Raw genomic sequence first — 19973 nt, 5'->3', positions numbered from 1 at the left:
ACGGAAATAATGATAGGGTCGGCCTCCCCCAAAGTTGTCGCCAGCGAATCAGTACGTGCAACGCTACTACTTGAAGCCGTGTAGCAGACTCTCAGCTCTGTAATCAGCAGCTATTAATTTCAAGCCGCCTTTAAATGTGTGGGCACGGTGGTATAGTGGTTAAGCACGTGGCCACTAACCCAAAGGTGGTTGGTTCAAACCCACCGGTGCTCTGCAGGAGAAAGCAGTGGTCGGCTGCTTTGGCAAAGTTGACAGCCTTGGGTATCCACTGGGGCCAGTTCTCCTCGGGCCTATGGGGCCCGCTCTGAGTTGCAGTGGACTGGACCAGCAGCAGGTTACGGAGTCAGGTGAGCGCCAAAGCCCTGGTTCCTGGTGACAGCTTGTAGAAAGCTCTGTAGAGGTCGTGGACTGGAAGTAGTGGCCCTCCTCCTGAGGGTGGGGGAAGTTGGACATTTCTTTCAGTGCACCTCAGGATGTTTTGCATCGCATGCAGTTGGGTGCAGAGGAGCCTTTGGGAGTTTGAGAGTGATGCTGGTCCTTAGGCTGCGGCGGCCTGCTTCCTGAGAGGGCCAGCAGGTCATCGTTTGGGCTCCAAATAAGCAAGGTGGACCCACCTGGGCTGTACTGAGGTTCGGAGGAACACAGCTGAGATGTTGAGAGGTTACCTACTTACCATCCATGTTGATAAGTAGTTTAGTGGAGGCAGATCAGGAAATAACTCTTCGCCTTGCTAATGGCTGCCCTAAAAGCTATTTGTCCCCCTCTCCTCTCAATCTCACATCCTGCCTGTGCTGCGCCACATGTGGCGCACAGGACCCTGCTGGTACCCCTCTGGGAGCTGTGTGTGTGTGAGAGAGAGAGAGACTGTCACTCACCATGGACTCAAGATGCAAGCGACTCATTACATTAAAAGAGCTACTTTTCTGTAAATTACAGCAGACCCTCCTTCTCCCCAGCTTTGTTAGTTTCACTCCACTAATACAGAATTTGAGCAGAAAATGAATAGTAATAGAATTAAGACATGATATAGAGTAAAGTTTCATTAAGGTAAGTTTTTATCTTATTGCAAGCAAAACATCTGTGTGTGTGTGAGGAAGAGTATTTACTAGGATCAGTATCTAGCTGGTGTTTGGGAATAATATGCATCTTCCAGCTTGATATTTTGGCTGTCTGAGAGACAGCATATATTTCGAAACATCAGCCTTCTCTTGCACTTGCAGAGTTACATGATGGTGACTGGGTAGCTCCCCTAACATGCAGCATTGACTTTGCCACATAAAAAGCCCATGCATCTGCAGGGCACCCCTCTTGAGTCCAGATCTGAGTGTCCAATGTGGGCTGAGTAAGTAGGGTTAAAATTTAAATTAAAAAAAAAAAGCCAAATTCAAGGGCGATCATTTGATTCCACCTCATAGTAGCCCTCTTGTGGTCTTCACCCACTGACCTTGTGGCGAGCACCCTGATGCCTTACTGGCGAAACTGTCAGGCTCCTAGCCGTGTGTTTAGGTGAGGCCATCCTGAGAAATACACCTTTTGGCTTTCAACAACTGTCCTGTTTTTCTTCTTAAGCGAAAGTCACGTAGCGGGGTGGTGTTAGGTGCTTGGGGGTGGGGCGGGTTCCGACTCAGCATCATGTCCAGTGGACGTCTGGTCTGGTGCCGTCCTCACAGTTGCTCTTAGGTTTGAGCCCAGTGTGCTCTGGATAGGTGGTCTTGAACCGGGGAGATGGCCCTCAAACAATGGACATTTTGCTTGTCTAGTGCTGCTGACGCTGGAGGGTGTGTGTGCAGGGGCCCTGCTCGCCATCTGTCCTCCACTGCCCAGAACATCACCCCACTGCCACCTCGTCGCTGCTAGACTGGCTGGCTTGGGCGTTGTTGGGTGCGGGGACCCATCTCTGGAAGCTTGCTGTGGGACTGAGAAGGTGTTTTCCAGAGCTCTCAGCTGTGGGGCTTCTCACCAGTAAGGGGCTCCTTCTGGTGTCTGGTGACTAGTGGTGGGGACAGGAGGTGGTGGGCACCCCCGATTTCCCAGGTCCCTGGAGATGGAACTATGAAAGAAGCAATAGCTTGGTAACTTTTTCCCACTTGGCAGAAACTTAAGGACCATCTGGTGGTAGGGACCCTCCTCCTGTGCAATTAATGACCGCACATACTCATGTATGAGCCGAGTTTCAGTGCGGTTTTTGTGGTAAAACTAGATGCCTCGGCTGATACCCAGGTCGGCTCATATTTGAGTGTATGTGGGGCTCCCGGGCGTGTATCTCTCCTCATGCCACTTTCCTCCTTTTCAATTGGATCTCAATAAAGGCATGTTTGGAGCGACTTCAAGATGCTCACAAACACAAACAGGTGTTCTCTTGATTCCAGCTCCTAGGCACCTGGCTGGGTGGCATTAGGGCTGTGTTTCCTTTTTTGTTCATTTTTAAAATTAAAAAAATTTTTTTGGCTGGCTGTGTTTCTTAGGGTTCTTGACGGTTGGTTTTTCCCAAAAGTAGTTGCCTCACTTTATCCCCTGATCCCTCTGGGTGGGTCCGATGGCCAGCTGGCCAAGCATGCCGACTATGAGCACCACCGCCTTGTCGTCCGGGTCTGGGTGCTTTGTGCCAGGGACGTGTGATTTCACAGACTCAGTGCACTGGGTGGGTGCTCTTCCTCCTCAGGTGAGTTGGGACAGGCCTCCACCTCGCACACACTTAACACCCGGGTGGTCTGGGCGACTGCAAGGACAAAAGTACAAAACCTGGATGTGTCTCCACAGGTGGCTGTCAGTATCTGGACCTAGAGAAGGCAGGAGGCCACAGAAGCACTTCTGTCCGAGTGAGACTGTCTGGCTGTGTTAAGAAGGGAACCCGACCTTCCTGGTAGAAACATGTTCTAATCTTCATTTATTTGATCAGCACACATATTGATTGAGCCCTGACCCTGCCAGGAACTATCGTCGGTATTCCACCATGCGCAGGCCTAGGGACTCCCGGTCTGGGGAGTAGTAAGCAGTTGCTAGAGAGCTGCAGGCTGGCCCAGGAGACCCGAGAGCAAAGCTTGTGAGAGTCAAGACTCGCAGGTAGTCTGTGACTTCCTGTGGGCCTCGGAGCAGAGTCACATCTGCTGGTTTGTTTTTTGAGTGTGTAGGGCTATGTGTAGGGCTTGGGTGGGTAAGTTGTCAGTCGCTACTAAGTGGTTGCTTTGACTTGCCTCTGAGTTGACTTGTCAAAGGCACAGCCACCGTTGTGTAGTGACACACAGGATCGATTTGTACCAGGTTATGCTCCATTGCTCACGGTTGTCAGTTGATCAGACTTTAGCACTGACTTGTGGATCCCAGATCCATCACACACCCGAGTCCGCTTCTAGAAACCCTTGACATCAGGAAGTAGATGGCACTTAGAGCCAGGTCTTCCTGCTGCAGCCTGGGTCCTGGTGGCTGGAGATTTGGTATCTTTGGCTGTTTGACATCGGTGGACGCTTCATTGCTGTGGAAGCCCCTCCCTGCTTTTCTTCCCTAGAAGAATGACTGCTATCAGTTTATTTCGGGGGTTGGAAGATTACGTTGATGGATGTCTGGTCTTGGACAGAAACAATAAAAGGGAGAGAGAGAGAGAGCCTTTTTTGCCCCAGTTGGGTATTCTGTCCCAGGCTTAGTGGGTGCAGGCCTCACTCTTGAGACACTGCTTGTCATTTACAGTTGGCGAGTGTTGACTGGTTTAGCCAGTGTTGAAGACCACTTGGTTGCCTATGAGCTTGTCCTTTTATTTACAGTGTGGTAGGTTCTTACCGTCTGCTGTTGATGACAAAGGAGGTGCTGGCTTTGGACCTCACCACTTTGGGGGAAACTATGCTATTACTATGGTGTGGAGTAAGCATTGGATGGCTAACTGCAAAGTTGGTGGTTCAAACCCATCAGCTACTCCTAAAGATGACAGCTTCTGACGCCATCCTGTGTCATGAGTAGACTTGCAGCAGGAATGCCACATTGATTTGGTTGCTTTGTGTGCCTCTGGGTTGGCTTCCATGGCCTCTGGTGGCCTAGGGGGAGATCAGTGCGAGATGATTAAGAGCATTGAGCAGAACTGAAAAGGCTGTAGAGATGGGAGGTGGCATCTGGATGCTGAGTCAGACTTGGGGCAAGCTGTGGGCACTGCGAGTTAGAACCTTGGGTTCCTGTTCTTGTTAGTCGGTGCTGACTCATGGTGAATGTTGCCTGCCCTGGGCCATCTTCTGATCATTGGTATGGTTGCCTCCCTTGTGGTGGCTGTGCCATCAGTCCAGCTTCTCATTTTCTACAGACCTGCTATTTTGCCCCACGTGGTGTCCTTCCCCCAGATTGGCCTAAAGTCAGCGAACTGATGAAGTCTTGCTCTCTTCACTTCTAAGGAGCTGTCCGGTTGTATTTCTAACACTTGGATGGAGACCTGGAGTAGAACACGGATGCCCCTCTCTGGGAAGAGGAGGAAGGAACAAGTCAGCCCCAGGGTTCCACAGGGTGGACACGTAGTGGCTGTTTGCTGGACTTCGGTCAAATCTGTAGGGCTTTCAGGCCTGAGACAGGGACAGTGGCGGGAGAAGCAGACTGGTTATGTGCTGGGATGCTGACTGGACGAGCCGCAGTTTGAAACCACCAGCTGCTCTGAGGGACAATGATGCGGCTTTCGACTCGTACAGGGTGACCATCTCAGAAACCTCCAGGGGCAGGTTCTACATGGACTTGATGGCAGTGAGTTGGGAGTATTGACTCGATTGGCTCTTTGGGGCGTCTCTCGTGATTAACGACACTTTGGAGCTAGGGACGGCCTTAGAACTGACTGGAGTCTGGAGGGAATTTTAGGGCCTGCTGGAGAATGGACCCAGGGGCAGTGGGGATATCTTAGTTCTTCGGGTTCCTTGGGTTGTGGTGGTCCCACTAGGCCACTATTTCAAGTGTCATTTAAGAGTGACATCACAGTTGGAGCTCACTGAACACGAAGAATAAATAGCATATTTTTATGCAAATTGACATGTTAACTTGTTCCTGTGCTCCGTGTCCTGTGTGCACTGTATGTATGTGTGCGTGTGTTACTTGTGGGAGAGGCTTGAACCTCTTCCAAGTGTGTCTCCTTTTGGTGGCAGTTCATGTGAGCCTTCTGCTCCTCGTGGAGGAAGTAGAAAAGTGGGGGTATCGTTTCTGGATATGGGCAGGTCTCACCTGCTTCTCCTGTGATGTGAGACTCCTTCCTCCTTCTGGATTAAGCTATACTCTTCCAATAAAACCCCTTTTCTTTGCAGGGTTCTCCTCCTTGCTTTATCACACCCTGGATAGAGTCAGCAGTTAGGGTTTGGCACCTACCATGGGCATGGCAGTTTGCTGCCCAGGGTGTGTTCCCAGGTAGTGTTTGGTCTCCATTCAGGCATGTTGTGGAGGGTAAGCCTGGACAGGTTTGAAGAGCTGGGCGTGAGCACCACCGCCTCCAGCCCTCCAGCTGCGCGGTCCTGATGCTGGTTAACATTTCTGTCTCTTGGTCTCCTCATCTGTGAAGTGACTATTAGTGTGACCTGAGAGCTCGGGGCCCAGCCCAGAGTGGCTTTGTATTAATATTACTAACTTGACTGTTTTTCTCCCTGACAACGATAGAACTAGGCACAGAAATTACGCAACTGCTGGGGCCCTTGAGGGAGAGGGTCACAGAGGAGCTTTGAGGTCTGACTGCTGGGCTGGCCTAGCGTGGGGTGGTGGCATGGGCAGGAGTGGTTATGCAAGTAAGTGTTTTCTTTAGTCGTGCCTCCCTCCCCCACGTTGGCTTGTTCCCTGTGCTTAAAGTCTGTGTAGTAAGGTCTTCCTTTGGCTGGAGAGGAGGTTGTAACTGTCAGGTTTTCCAGTCTGTGTTCACAAAACTAAACCAAACTCACTGCCATCGAGGTGGTTCTGATCCATAGGGACCCTTTGGAACAGGGTCGGACTGTAACCCTGAACAGAGGAGATGGCTTCCTCTTTCTCCCGAGGAGCGAGCGGGTGGTGGTCTCGAACTGCCCAACGCATAACTACCACTCGCCAGCCTGTGTTCTACAACATTCCTCTTGAAACCGCCTTTCTGTTGCCACTCGGGACCTGACAAGGGTGGCTCCCTTTGCCCTGGAATCTCCTATGCGAGGGAGAATCTTATTTTTTTTAATCACATATGCCTCGAAATGCTAATGTGTTGTAAGCCTACTCACTTACCACGAGTGTCTTGTTTGGACGTTTCTGTGTATTAATGACACTCATCTGGCAGTGATGAACACGAGGGTCACCATTGAGCGGTGAGATGCGAGTGATTTACGCTGGCCGGGGGTGGCGGGAGGCGATGGGTCATCTGGCTGGGCCCTGGCTCTCTGGGCTGGCAGTTAGGTGGTAGGGCAGTGATACTGTGGTCATCTCCAGTTGTGTGTGATTTCCACCTGGTGGCCTGGAACCTAACTAGGCCTACAAGTGAGAAGTGGGTGTGAGCTTGCTCTTAATTTCCAACTCTTTGAGCGTCTGCAAACTTTTTTCTGTCAAGGATCAGTTAGTAGGTATTTTTGTCTTTGTGGGCTTTACAGCCCAGGTTCTCAAAGAGACTTGGCTTACCACCCCCTTTCCAGACAAAAATTACTGAGCATCCACATGGCAATTAGGACCCTTTTGTACTGTAGCCCATAACCCAGAGTGATGTACAGTGATCTGCTTTTTTGCAGGCGCCTGGGGGTGTGGTTACAAGTTGGGCTGCTCACTCCAAGGAGGTCAGCAGTTGGAAACCACCAGCCGCCCCTTGAGAGCAAGACCATCTTTGTGCTCCTGTAAGCAGTCATAGTCAAAGCGTTGCTGTGAGTCGGCATTGACTCCGTGGCCGCGAATTTGTTTGTTTGGAGTGGGTCCTTCCAAAGGGGGAAACCAGTCTCTGCAGCTACTCTCTCTGGCTGCCAAATGCCCAGAAATGAAGACCACCTTCCACTACAGCAACCCTTTCAGAAAGGCACAGGACGGGATTTAGGCTCTGGGCACAGTTGGCCAACACTGTCTCTGGTTGTTTTTATCGTAATTTTTAATGAGCTCGCATATTGAAGGTGCGTGTGTACAGACGTTGTGAAACCTGAGAACCAACACCATGTACCCACTATCCAGCTTAGAAATAGGATGTGGCTGCCCCCAAGGCAAGCACTGCCTGGCCGGTGTCACTTCCTGCTGGGGTTACAGGCTGCCACTGAGGGTTCATCCTGGTACAATATCTGTTGAGGCTGCGTGGTTTTGACCGTGTGAGTGGCATGCACAGCAGGCACGGCCTGCTGCCTATGTGAAGCTTACCTTTCGATGGGGGACGCGGCTGTGAGCAGGGCAACATAAGGCCCCGTCCTCCTCTAGACCTAGAACAGGGAGAGGAGGTGACGCAGGGGACAAAGCGGGTGGTGGTGGTGGTCGTGCTGCTTACAGATAGAGATTATGTGGGGGACCCCTGAGAAGGGGACCTTTAAGTAGGAGGAGGTGGGGAGGGTGGTAGCATTGTAGGCAGGAAGAAGGTGGTGTGGTCAGCATATCTTGGGGGTCCTGAGGGGTTGGAAGCTCAGGCTCAGGCAGGTCACACAGGCCACCATTCAGGAGGCAAACCATAGGAGTGGTTTGAGCAGAGATAGGCCATATTGTATTTTCCCCATATATATGTAGCTTACATAAACAATGCACTTGCTCATATAAGGAGCATAGCCAGCATAGGAAACAACATTTGAGGAGATTTCAGTCTTATTTGATCTGGGTGATGTTTTCATGACTACCTGCCCTGGGCTGCTGAAGGAGGAAGCTGAGAGTGAGGCAAGGGTAGGAGTGAGGGGTGGATTTTGGCCCTTGGTGAAGGCAGAGCCAGCAGGGGTTGTTGATAGACAACATGTGGGTGCTGTTGGAGAAGGTGGAAGGACGGTGCCAAGGGTTGCTCAGGGAGAAGACTCAGGATGGACACTTTGGAAGGTTTACTCTATGGAAGGAGGTAGAAAAGGACAGGTATTTGGAGTTCAGGGCCGAGGCTTGGGCTGAAGATGGGACTTGGTGAGTCTTCAGTGAGGAGATGATATCAAGATTGAGCAGCAGCCGCAGGAGGAGGTGGGGAGGTGCAGTGTGCTGTCCTGCCGTGAGGCCACAGACCAGTGCTCTGGGGAGGAGAGGCATCAGGCAGCGAAGGCAGAGCCTGAGGGGAGGGTGCAGAGGGATGGCCTAGTGGGGACCTGTGCTGGAGCAGGGACTGGACAGCGGCGAGTGGGGCAGTGCGTGGACGCAGGAAGCTGTGGACGCCTTCTCTCCTGTCTTCTCAGTGGGGTGGGAAGGAGGTGAAGGTAGGACAGTGGCACATGGAGAGGGGAGAAAGGGAGGCTGGGAGGGGGCAGCTCTTGCAAGGGCCTTTCCTGAATACAGAGTGACAGTGAGGGTCCTGGTTGGTTCCTTTTGGTTTTACCAGAAGCAGAACAGTCAGAACTGGGTGGGGCTGGTTGGGGCTGCCCCTTGAAGCCAGATTGGCAGAGTCAGGGACGGAGGCCGGGAGGATAGTGAGTCTTCAGACTCCAGATGTCTAGAGGTTGGTGCTCTGTCCTGTGCTTGGAGGAGAAGGTTGTTTTCACAGCGTTGAACACTGAAGCCCTTTCTTCAGGGTTTGGACGGGAGAGTACCAGAAACCAAAACCTCACGACCATCAAGTTCATTCTGACACAGACGACCCTACAGGACAGTGTCCTACTGTGCCCTCGCTGGGTTTCTGAGACTTAATCTTTACAGGAGCCGCCTCTTTTTCTTGAGAGTGGGTGAGTTCGAACCTCTCCCTTATGGTTGGCAGCTGCGTGGCCGTGAGTACTTTATGGCCTTTCTAGCCATGGACGTGTTTGTTCCTCCCCTCAAATGACTTTTCCTGTGTAGGGAGGTGGGGGAGACACTGATGGTGTTACACAGTTCATTCAGCTGGCAGTGGTTGTGTCCTGCGGGGTATGAAGAAGTAGGGGTGGGGGCGGTGCTCAGCTACGCATGCAGCATGTCCTTTGGACCCCGAGGTCCCTGCTCATTGAATTGCCTCGATCCCAGAGATGGCAGTGACCCCAGAGGAGAGACAGGTGCTGCAGCAGAACCGGGAGACACAGCAGTGGACTTCCCAGCCCACAGACCCGGTCAGGCTGAGTGCTTCAGGCAGGAGGCTGCGGGTGGGTGTGGTGCCTGGGCGCTTCATGAGAGGAGCTGGGTTTTCAGACCCAGGGGGTGGAGCCGAGTGTCTTGGGTTGTGGCTTACAGTAGAGTGGCGGGTGTGCCCCTGGCACATGTGTGTTGTCGTTAGGGGCAGTCACCGCCTGGTGGTGTGCCAGCCTCACAGTTATGTTCGAAGCACATGTCATCCCATCTCACCATGGCTGCACTTCTACTTTACCAAGCACAATGCCCTTTTCCAGAACAAAGCTCTTTAGGGCATTGATGGGCAGCCCTAAGAGCTTTGTAGCATTGCCTGAGCAGGGCAGCGGCCATGCTAACAGGCTGAGGGCCAGAGAGAGGCCTGCCTGGGGACACAGTTTTCTTGACCAAACAACTGTGTCCTCAGAATTATAACCTGTTGCCTTTCCAAATAAACCCCATCACCCTGAGTTCTGTGTGGTCACTGCATTGAAGGTCAAACACAGCGGGGTGTAGAGTTTGCCATGGGAGGAGGGGTACTGGTACCTGACTGTGGAGTCAGCCTGGGGAGCCTGAGCAGATCAGGTGTGGCCCCCAAGGTGTGTGTGCAGCAGCCTCATATCACCCCTCACACTGCCGGCCTTTATTTTGGCATTGTGGGTCAGGTTGGTGGATATGAACTTCGGTCCTTGTGTGTGTGCGTGCATGTGCTGTGTGTGACATCACAGTTTTGTGGAGTTGTTATTCACATACCATATAATTTGCCCAAATAGGGAGTACAGTTGGGTGGATTTTAGTATATTCACAGAATTTTGTAACCATCACCGTAGTTTAATTTTGGAACGTTTTCCTCATCTCAGAAAGAAACTCAGCCCCATGTCCTCCCCTCTCCACATCCCCGTCTGCCACTCCACATTCAGCTAATCACTAATTCACTTTCTAGGAGCCTAGGTGCTGGTGTGCTTCAGCATAGGGCTGCGAACCACAGGGTCGGCAGTTCAAACCACCAACTGCTCTGAGGGAGAAAGATGAGGCTTTCCACTCCCTTAAGGATTTACAGTTTCGGAAACCCACAGGGACAGTTCTGCCTTGTTTTACTGGGGTCATTATGAGTCAGGATTCACTCAATGGCGGTGAGTTTTTGGCTTTTAATTCACTTTCTACCACTGTGGATTTGCCCGTCACGAACATTTCATACGAATGGAGTCAGAGTTTAGTCCTTTGTATCTGACTGCTTTCTTTCAGGATACGTTTCCAGAGTTCATCTGTGTTGTAGCATGCTCTGTGTCAGCACTTCATTCTTTTTGATTACCGATCATTATTGCACTGTATGGAGTTACCACATTTCAGTCATTCACGCCTCAGCTGGGGGACATTAAGTTACTTTCCCTTTCCTCAAAACAGCTAACCGCTGCTGTGAGCTTTTGTGGCCTTGCCTTTGTGGGACGTGTGCTTCCTTTTCTCCCGCATGTGTGGTTATGGGTGCCATTGTGGGTCATGGTAACGAGAGTCAACATTTTGAACAGTTTTCTGCGTGGCTGCACCATTTGACATTGCCACTGTTTTTTCCTCATCTTTGTCAGCGCTCCCTAGGGTCTGTCCTACATTGAAGTCATCCCGTTTGCTCTGATGTGATCGCTTACTATGGTGATAGCTCCCATCTCCCTGATGGTGTTGAGTATCCTTTTTATGCGCTTACTGGCTATTTGTGTACGATAGATATATTTTAGACATTCTATTCAAATTCTTTGTACAGTTTTATTAATGTATTTTTGCCCAGTTATAGTTTTTTACATCTTATCTTTAATGATGAAGTTGAATAGCTTTTATATTTCTTGGCCATTTGGATTTCTGTTTTGTGAAATGTCTGTTTATATCTCTCATTCATATTCACACACACACACACACACACACACTACATTGAGCTGAGCTGTTTAGATTTTTTCACTTATAGGAATTCCCTTGTGTATTCTGGATAAATTGTGCTAGCCCTTGGCCTACAGATGACCAACAGGGTGCTAGAGAGGAGCAGCCGAGGCAGCACTAGCTGCCTAGCACTCAGGTTCCTGTGGGCTTTGTGTGTGTGTGTTGGGAGTAATCTTTTTCCCATTATTTTTTTCTTGCTAACTTTTTCTTTAAAAGGTTTTCATTCTGCGGAAAGGTGGCAAGGCTAGCCCAATGAGCACTTAACGGTACTTAACCTTTCCCGTGGGCTCAGCAGTGGCTGGTCTTATGCTGTGTTTATGCCTGCTCACTGAATTGTGTTTCATTTAAAAGTTGTTTCTACACCACACTTAGAAAGGTTTCCTGCATTTTCTTTTCAGAATTTCAAAGTTGGACTGGCATGTTTGACTTTAAAAGTGTACCTGGATGTGATATTGGGTGTGGTGTGAAATAGCCAACCGGTCGCCATCTGGTCCTGTGGTTTGTGGCAAGCCCATGCATGTCCAGTAGAAGGGAGCTTCCTCGGGTTTCCAGTATCTGGCATTCCACCAGTGGGCAGGCAGGGCTTTCCTGTGAGATGGTTCTGGCTAGCTGCCAGGCAAGTCCCTTGGCTGTAGAGCCAGCTCAGGCTTGACCAAGTTTCCTTCCACGCATTTGTGGGGTTCGCTTGGGCTCTGCATTTCCTTCCATTAGTTGGCTTGGCCTTGTGCCGGTGTGGCCACTATATTCATAGCCACCGTGTGGAGCCACTTTGGATATTTGTCCAGGCAATCTGCTTACCAGCTTGCTGTTGGTTTAACTGCAGCTCAGCCTCTCGGGTTATAGTTCTTCCAGGCAAATTTTAGAATCAGCTAGTCAAGTTCCTTGAAAAATTCTGTGGAGATTTCGATTTGAATTTTGCCTCTTGAGAGTCAGCTGGGCTATATTGAGTTTTTACATTCAAGATAATTGGTGGCCCTTTCTGTTTACGTGGTTTTTTGAATCAGGATAATAGTGTATTAAATAAACACCCCATGGTGTGTACTGGCTTAAACACAACAGGCACTTATTTCCTGCTCGCATAACAAGCTCTTCCGCACGCGGGTAGGGTGTGGAATATACATAGTGTGACTCTGGAAGACTGGACGTCAGTCACAAGAAGTGAAAGGGAACTTGGCACTCAGAAATACCCTAGGCATTCCTCTCACGATGCCAACTCATAGTGACCCTAGAGGCCAGAGAAGAACTGCCCTGTGGGCTTCCTGGACTGTAACTATTTACAGGAGTAGAAAGCCGTGAACTGTAGACTTTGCAGCCTGACTCATATTCCACTATGCCGCCGGGGCCCAAAGGGGTCTTTGGTTGATCTGTCAAGACAGACTTGGGGACGACAAAGAAGATTGTTAGGTGCCTCTGAGTGGGTTCCAACTCTTACTATCCCAGTTGCCATGCTCGGGCAAATTGTTGATGCCACTGTGTCCTGGAGGTAGCTCTCTCAGTCCTGTGGGGTCCTCCCATGTTCTTTGTATATGCTCCTTCTGCTTCTGTCTAAGCAACCTGCTCCCCTGCCTTCCAGGACCATCAGGAAGGCTGCTCAGGGTGACTGCCCCTCAGCCTCCTTGAGAATTCACCTTGGCAGTTTGATGGTCCTAAAGTGAGTGTGGGGGACTCAGGGTGATGAAACCGGCGGGGGTGGGGGGGTGGGGCTGGCTGGGTGCTTTTGGTTTTAGGCACTAACAATTCTAAGAAGTTGGGAAGATAGCTACTACCCATAGACTTCAAGAGATTTGCGCCTTGAGATGATGACAGTGTGATTCTTTTCCCTTTATCAGCAATCCCTTTAAAAGGCAATGTTGAGGAGCTAACAGCAATGACTACAAGAAAGAAGAAAGTGTTCTAAAATGGATTGTGGTGATGTGTGCACAGCGTGTCTTAATATGATTGAACTCAGTATGATATGTGAATCATATGCTAACAAAACTATTTGAAAAATGGTAATATTGAAATTAGTCTTGTAGTTTTGGAGTAAGCCGGCTTGAAAGTGATGCATTCTTTCTATCTTTCTTTTTTTAAATTACATTTACTTAACTATTTGATTTGTTAGTATATTGAGTATCCAGGGTTGGTCTGTGATTTTCTTTTTTCCATCAACTTTGATGAGTTTAATGAAATAAAGCTGTAGAATTCCTTCATTTTCTATTTCCTGAGAGAGTTTAAAGTGTCTTCTTTTAAAGTGAGTTCGTACCTAAAAGCAAAGGCACTTCTGACAGCTCCCTGGTTTCACCCTAAACTAATGTGACCAGACGTCCCGCTTTTGAACAATTTTCCCGCGTCCTGTGGCGTTTTTAAAAAGTCCCGATTTTTGGAAAGAATGCACAAGCTAGGGTATACGGTTTTTGGCTGCCGTGTGGCTATTTTGCCAGGATATGAGTTTTATCAATGTGTCCCGCTTTACCAGTGTTAAAATCTGGTCACATTATGACCCAAACCTTAAAATTAGTCCAAACCCCACCTCAAGTGCCCCACATTCACTTTGACTGGCTTGCTGCCTGAGTGAAGTCCAGGGAGACTGGAGAGGCCGCTAGTCCTGAGCAATCTCCTTGGTAAAGGAGCCTACACACAAGATAAGGGTAGTACCCTCTTAAGACCAAGTCCTGCCCTGCTGGATCCACAAAAGACCCCTCCTTTCAGTCTTTATCTTTAAGCCTTTGACAGAGGTTTTGTCTGCAGAAGTTACTGTTACAACTGTTGGAAGAACCAAATCACTACTAACTCACTCAAGAGCTGCTCTCGCGTGACTCTTCAGAATCAGGCCTCCTTGATGGTGTGTCAGTCTGGTTCCCAGCCCTCTTTTCTTTTTCACACTTGTGCTGAGTCAAATGTTGCTTTCTCCTGCCTGTTGTGATCTTGTGGTAAATTTCCCCTAGGACAAGGTTTAGTGGAATTTAACCTATAAAGCCTCCAGGGCCTACTTTTTTTTCCAAGATTGAAAAATTATTTTAATGTTTATAAACTCATGCGAGCCTTTTTTTTCCTTAGTCACACTTAGAAATTGACATTTAAAAAAAAGTGTATATGTATATATTTGATGTCTAGATTGCTAAAAATATATTGATGAAAAATTTCTTTTTGAATCTTTGCCATATTTGTAATTAACATTAAAATTTAGCTTACATTAGATGCTTCGCTCATTGCTTTTAAGCCTTTTCAAATAATCTCAACTGTACATATGTCTAAATAAAACTTAAAAAAAGTAGCAATGTCTACCTGCTGCCACTTTAGCTGCATCCCATAAGTTAATTAATCTTTTTCAGTGCTTTGCAGTTGTCATTTATTTTATTTCATTAAAAAATTTTTACTGTGAAAAAAATTTTTTTTCACTGTGAATTAAGTAATGGTTTACAGAATAAATCAATTTTTTTTTCATTCAGCAATTCACAGTCTTTGTTGTCATTGACCCCAGTTTCTATTTCCATTTCTGCGCCTTGCCCTTTGTTGCCTTTTGGACTTTGTCCTGGGGAGCAGATGCTGCCTTTCTGTCCTAAAGACTGGGCACACCCCTGTGCGATTGTGCACTTACAGACCTCTCTGTTGTGTGACTGACAATTGAGCCACTGTGGTGAGTGGTCAGTTCTCTACCTGAAGGGTAACTGGGGACTACCTCCCTCGTTGTGGTAGTGGTAGTGGTGGTGGTGGAGTTCATGCCCATGAAGAATGTTTTCTGTTGACGTCTTAATTTTTCAGGTTTTCTTATTTTTTGCTTTTTAAGTTTTAAAGCCATATTCAAAAATCTCTATGTAGCTTAAAATTTTTGTTGTTGTTGTTGATTTTTAACTGCATTGCTCTTAAATTGAAGCCCAGCAGGATTTCAAGGAGCCCCAGTAACACACCAGGCTAAGCATTGCATTGCTAGCCACATGGTTGGTGGTTCAAACCCACCAGCTACCCCTGGGGAAAACCATCAAGACTTAGTCTCAGAAACCAGAAGGTACAGTTTCTCTTCTGGCCCACTAATACCTGAGGGTCTCTGTGAGTCAGAACCTTCTGGATGGCGGTGGGTTTAGTGTAATTTTGGTTGTTTGAAATTGTTGAGACTTGTGATTAAAAATAATAAAAATGCAGTTTGGGTGAAAGTTTATAGAGCAAATCAGTTTTCCATTCGACAGTTTATGCACATTTTGTTTCATATCATTATTAGTTGTAAGTTCTTCCGAGTAATAGCGCTTTTCCCACTACCTCCCTGGGTTGCCACTTTCCATTTGCCCTTTTCTGCCCGCCTTCTTTGCTTTGTTGGGGTGAGCCCTGTCCTCCAATCTCCCGGTGTACATCCCTTCTGGGTATTACTGCTCATGCTGTGGGACTACCTGTTGGGCTGAAAGGTGGTTCTGGGTTGGGCTCCTGAGGCTGGTTTTAAATGATGTCTGGTTTGTACTGGGCCCTGGAAAAGGACCATCCAGGAGATGGATTGACCAACAGTTGGCTCCAATGGAGAGATTGTGAGGATGGCGGAGGGTTGGACAGAGATTCCTTCTGGATGAGTGGGAGCCACGTGGACAGCACTAACACTAGCTGTGGCACGTTCTCATCAGCATACGCACTCGTCTCCAGCTGACCTCCATACTAAACTCATTAGTAGAATTCCCAACTTTTGTCCGGTTTTGCTTACTTGTTCTGTCAGTTACAGAGAAGGCGTGGTTAGGTGAGTGACCTCATGGAGGTCAGAGTGAAGCATGTCCACAGTCTCCCACCCTGGCTTCTAAGAAGCAGAGCTGGCTTCTGAGACTGAGGTGTTGGTGAAATCAATCCCCTGTGAATGTGGAGGATGTGCCAGGTGTGTGTAGTCCTCCCAATCTCTGCTTTACGCCTGTACAGCAGAGATTCTGGAGCACGAGGAACGGCTGTTGGCATGCCAGTCTGTGTACCAGATCATGGTAGAGCTAGACCACGTGGCTTTGTGGTGAGTGCTCACCTGAGATGGGTTTTCTTTCTTTCTGCCCCTTTTACTTTCAAACTCTATTCTGCCGTCTTGCTGGAGGCACGCCTTTGGATCGTATGTTTGTGATCTGACTCCAAATTGACAAGGTTCATTTATGTTGTGATAGAAGTATTTGGCTTATTCTTATTTTATGCCTTATCATTTGCCTCATCCTTGCCCCAACATTTGTACCATAGAATTTTACTCGTCATTCTGCTCACTCTCCACACCCATACCATACCAAGTAACATAGCATTGGATGTGCCTGTTCCTTTATTTTAAGGAGCCTTGGTTGGTGTAGTGGTTATGGGTTGAGCTACAATCGGCAAGTTTTCTACTGCCATAAAGAATTAGAGTCTTGGAAACCCCAGGGTCAGCTTTCTATAGGGTGGCCATGAGCTGGAATCGGCACGATGACAGCTTGGTTTTTGGTGTTGATGGCACAGTGGTTCAGCAGTTTGAACGCACCAGCAGCTCCCAGAGAAAGCTGTGGCACTGCTTCAGTAAAGATCCCGCCTGGATGGGCAGGTTCCGTGTGAAGGCGAGGGTTAGCGACGTGGAAGCGCTGCCTTCAGAAGTGTGTAGACACAGGTATGTCAAGAAACAGAGCTGCTCATTCTGGCAGTTTTGTTTCGGCGAATTTGTAGCAAGACTTCAGACTCACCTATGTGCTGCTGTTGCTGAGTTTTCCTTGTACGTAACTGCACAAACTGGCCTTCGTGCTGTCCTTCCCTGGCCGCTGTCTGTGCTCTGCTGCTGCTGATTCTCTGCGAGCGCTTGACAGTGAGCCCTCTGCCTTTTGGTTATTGATATTAATAGGCTTTCCCCATTTTCAATTCGTTACAGATTATTTATGTAAAGATTTCTCCTTGGACTCTCTCTATCTGAAGATTTGTGTGTTTCTTCAGTTCTTTTTGGTTTGTTTCTTCATTTCTTCAAGTTTACCAATTGACTTTATGATTTTTTTTTACCTGCTGGTTCAATGGTCTCTCTTTAGAAGAGATCTGGTGAGACACTCAGTACAGGCTCCGTGCTCTTTGATGTTTTCTAGCTTCTCTGCTGTCTCCTGTGCATTTTCTCTAACTTGGTTTTCGAGTTTAGCAATTCTCTCTTCAGCTTTGTCTAGTCTACTAATTATCCCTCATTCATCACCATATTTTTTCATTTTAATAAGTTCTTATTTCTTTACCAAGTCTGCTTGTTTTTCATGGGCAATTTCTTGTCTTTAAATCACCTTGTGTATTGTGTACTATACTTTGTGTATTTCTTCAACTAGATTGACCATTACGTGGTTAATATGGTATTTACTTGATTTCCAAGGCTGAGCTTTTATATCTAATAGCTTCTCTCCTCTTGTGTTTTTTATTTTGGGTTATGTGGTCACAGTTTCTGTCCACCACGTTCTAGTTCATTGGGGATGGCCAGGTGCCCTCAGGACACTCAGAGTTAATGCCTAACGAGTATTTATTGAGCTCCAACTGTGTACCAGACACTGTTCTAGACACATGGTATTCATCAAAGAGCAAGACAGACATAACACGTGACTTTTTGCTCCCTTCTGTCTCTTTGGATTACTCAGGATAACCAGAACAGCCAGCCATGTCATCGCATGAACCCTGATGAGGAAGAGTTGGACGCGGTTGGCATTTTGTCACTTGTGGTCGTGACGGAGGTTCTGGATCATCTGGATTGGGAATGGGGATAGCGTCTCGAGTCAGAACGTCACTGAGCGGTGTCTGCGTGGCCCTTTGTCCTCCCTGTGTTTCACTGCAGCCTCGCTCTCGCCCCTCCCCAGTCTGCCTTTTGACTGTAACACAGCCCTCCTTTTGGGTCCGTGTTTTCGTGCAGCTGAGGCCCTGATTGAGTTTAGAAGAACTTCAGCTAATCCTTTCACTGTAGACCTTTTAGACAACTTCTCTCCTTTGTCTTCTTTTCTTTCTTCAAAGCTAGTTAAGACCGTTTCCCCATCGATCCTGCCATCATATGAGGGGGTGTTAGGCAAGGTTCTCTAGAGACACTTTTTCTTTTTTTTTTTTAAAGGTGCATTAGCACCTCACCCTGTCCAGGAACAGCAGGAGTCCGAGCACAGGGACTTTGAAGTGGAGTAGTCATTGGATGGCTAGGAAACAGTGGTGCAAACCTGCAGCGGCCCTCTGGCCAAGTAGAGCGTACCTCCAACCGTCTGAAAAGGAGATGTGGGTCAAAATGGTGTGAGCCACGTCTGCTCAGGGGAGAGGGCAGACCCGTCACTGCTAACCCAGAGAGGCCGCTCCTTCTGCCGCCACTGAATGGAAAGGAAGTCTCCTGGAGAAAAGGGTGCCAAGGACTCCTTTTGTGACACTGCTGGGGTACACTTGCTCTGGACCTTGCTCCCCCATCCTCGACACAGGCTAGCATTGCTCCTCCTGGAAGCAGGATTCACATGACCAGAAATCCCATCAATTTCCTGTGAGGCCAGGCTGTTGTCATCAAACTTGGAACAGCGATGATCATCTTCCAGGGTGATGAGACAAGGTGGATAGGTCAGAGGGGTAAGGGTTAGAGGAAAGGACCAGTGGATTAAAATAATGTCCCTGTGTGTTTGTGTTGTGTCTCTTCCCAGAAACCAGTAGGGACTTGGACCATTCGAGCACCTTCCTGAGCTGTCCAGCCAGGCACAGCTTCCCAGTCCTTGCAGCAGGTGCCGCCACACTGCCTGGGACAGCCATCGGCAGCTCCGTTCTCTCCCCAAGCTGGGTAGGTGCCCTGGAGGCTTCCTTGCTTCCTTTGCTGAGGGTCCACTGTCTCGTGGGCTTTCTACTCAGTTCTTACAGCTTATTTCTAACTCTTGGTGTGGGGGTCTTTGTCTTCAGACGTCGGAGAACCAGCCCGGGGGGTGGGGGTGAGGTGGGGGGTGGGGCGTAGAGCCATAGGGTTAAGGGGAAGGTTCAGTAAGTTGGTCCAAACTGGAGCCTTGGTGTGGGGCCACTGTCAAGCTATCTGACCTTTGATCATGATGTCAGCTTTCTCAGCCCTAGTCTCTTCACCCCTCAGATGGCAGTTGTCACAGCCAAACTCCTTCCTGTCCAGAGGAAGTGGCCTAGGTGTTGTGGATTTCTGGTGCTTCTGCAGATGCTCCAGTACTGAAGTCATAAGAGGTTACAGGAGAAGCGACTGAGGGCAACCGAGGCCAGGCTGCTTAGTTTACATTTAATGGTCTGCTCTGTGAGCTCTGCCCGCACTCTGAATTGACATCTTGGCAGGAGGGAGGGTAGCATGGGTCTTCCCTTTCTTAGTCTGTGACCATTTTCTGGTTTCTTTTTTAAAAGATTCTTTTAAAAGTTGCATGTGATTGTGTTTTTAGCAGAAAACTAAACTTAGATCAGATGCAAATTTCCTCCTGGTCACTTTTCCCTTGTGGGTTTTCCCTAGGTGTTTGGGCGCGCGTGTGTGTATGTGAGCGAGAGCGAGAGCGAGAGAGAGAGAGAGAGAGAAGAGAAGAGAAGAGACCAAGAAAGAAATACATGGTGTTGCATATGTGGGGTGTGGTAGAAAGAGAGTCGTGTGGACCTTGTCCTCCGCAGGCCTCCCCCACCCGCCCTCGCTCATTGCCCATGGTGTTTTATTTAGTCCTTCCCCCGCATGGGCTTGTTTCTCTTCATAATTTTCGCCTCTTCTTTTGTTATCACAAACCATTAAGCTCACTGTTGGTTTAAAATAAACAACCTTGTTTCTTAGAAGTCTTTGGAAATGCAGTGCTTACAGACTGCTTTCTGTGGTTCAAACTCGACCCTTGGGGATCGGGAGGGCAGCGCTTGTTCCGGAACAGAGTTCAGAAGGGCTCGGACAGGAGGTGGAGTGGAGACCCAGCCCAAGACGGGTGACCTTCCCTTGTGGGGCTGCAGTTAGAGGCGTTGAGGAGGAGGTGCATGGGTTGTTAAGTAGAAAACTGGCCCACTCAGTAAACCTGCAC

General features: G+C 48.6%; 1 protein-coding gene across 14 annotated transcripts in view; it reads left to right on the top strand.

The window, feature by feature from the left end:
• Positions 1–327: 327 nt before the first annotated feature.
• Positions 328–19973, top strand: part of PPP6R3 (protein phosphatase 6 regulatory subunit 3) — a 97034-nt gene continuing 77388 nt past the window's right edge. For 6 of the 14 annotated variants that reach the window (XM_004713597.2, XM_030887564.2, XM_045297311.1 and 3 more), the window contains exons 1-2: positions 6723–6788; positions 18624–18757. The gene's annotated coding sequence lies outside the window, so the exon portion shown is untranslated. Of the gene's footprint in view, positions 348–6720; positions 6789–18623; positions 18758–19973 lie in introns of those variants that run through there. The other 8 variants (XM_045297310.1, XM_030887562.2, XM_030887561.2 and 5 more) reach the window with 3 other exon arrangements.

Source organism: Echinops telfairi, unplaced genomic scaffold, assembly GCF_000313985.2.
Source record: "Echinops telfairi isolate 266 unplaced genomic scaffold, ASM31398v2 ScPeMD7_7417;HRSCAF=8455, whole genome shotgun sequence".
NCBI classification, from domain to species: domain Eukaryota; kingdom Metazoa; phylum Chordata; class Mammalia; order Afrosoricida; family Tenrecidae; genus Echinops; species Echinops telfairi.
The sequence above is the reverse complement of the archived record's forward strand: the minus strand, read 5'-3'. Positions and strand labels throughout refer to the sequence as shown.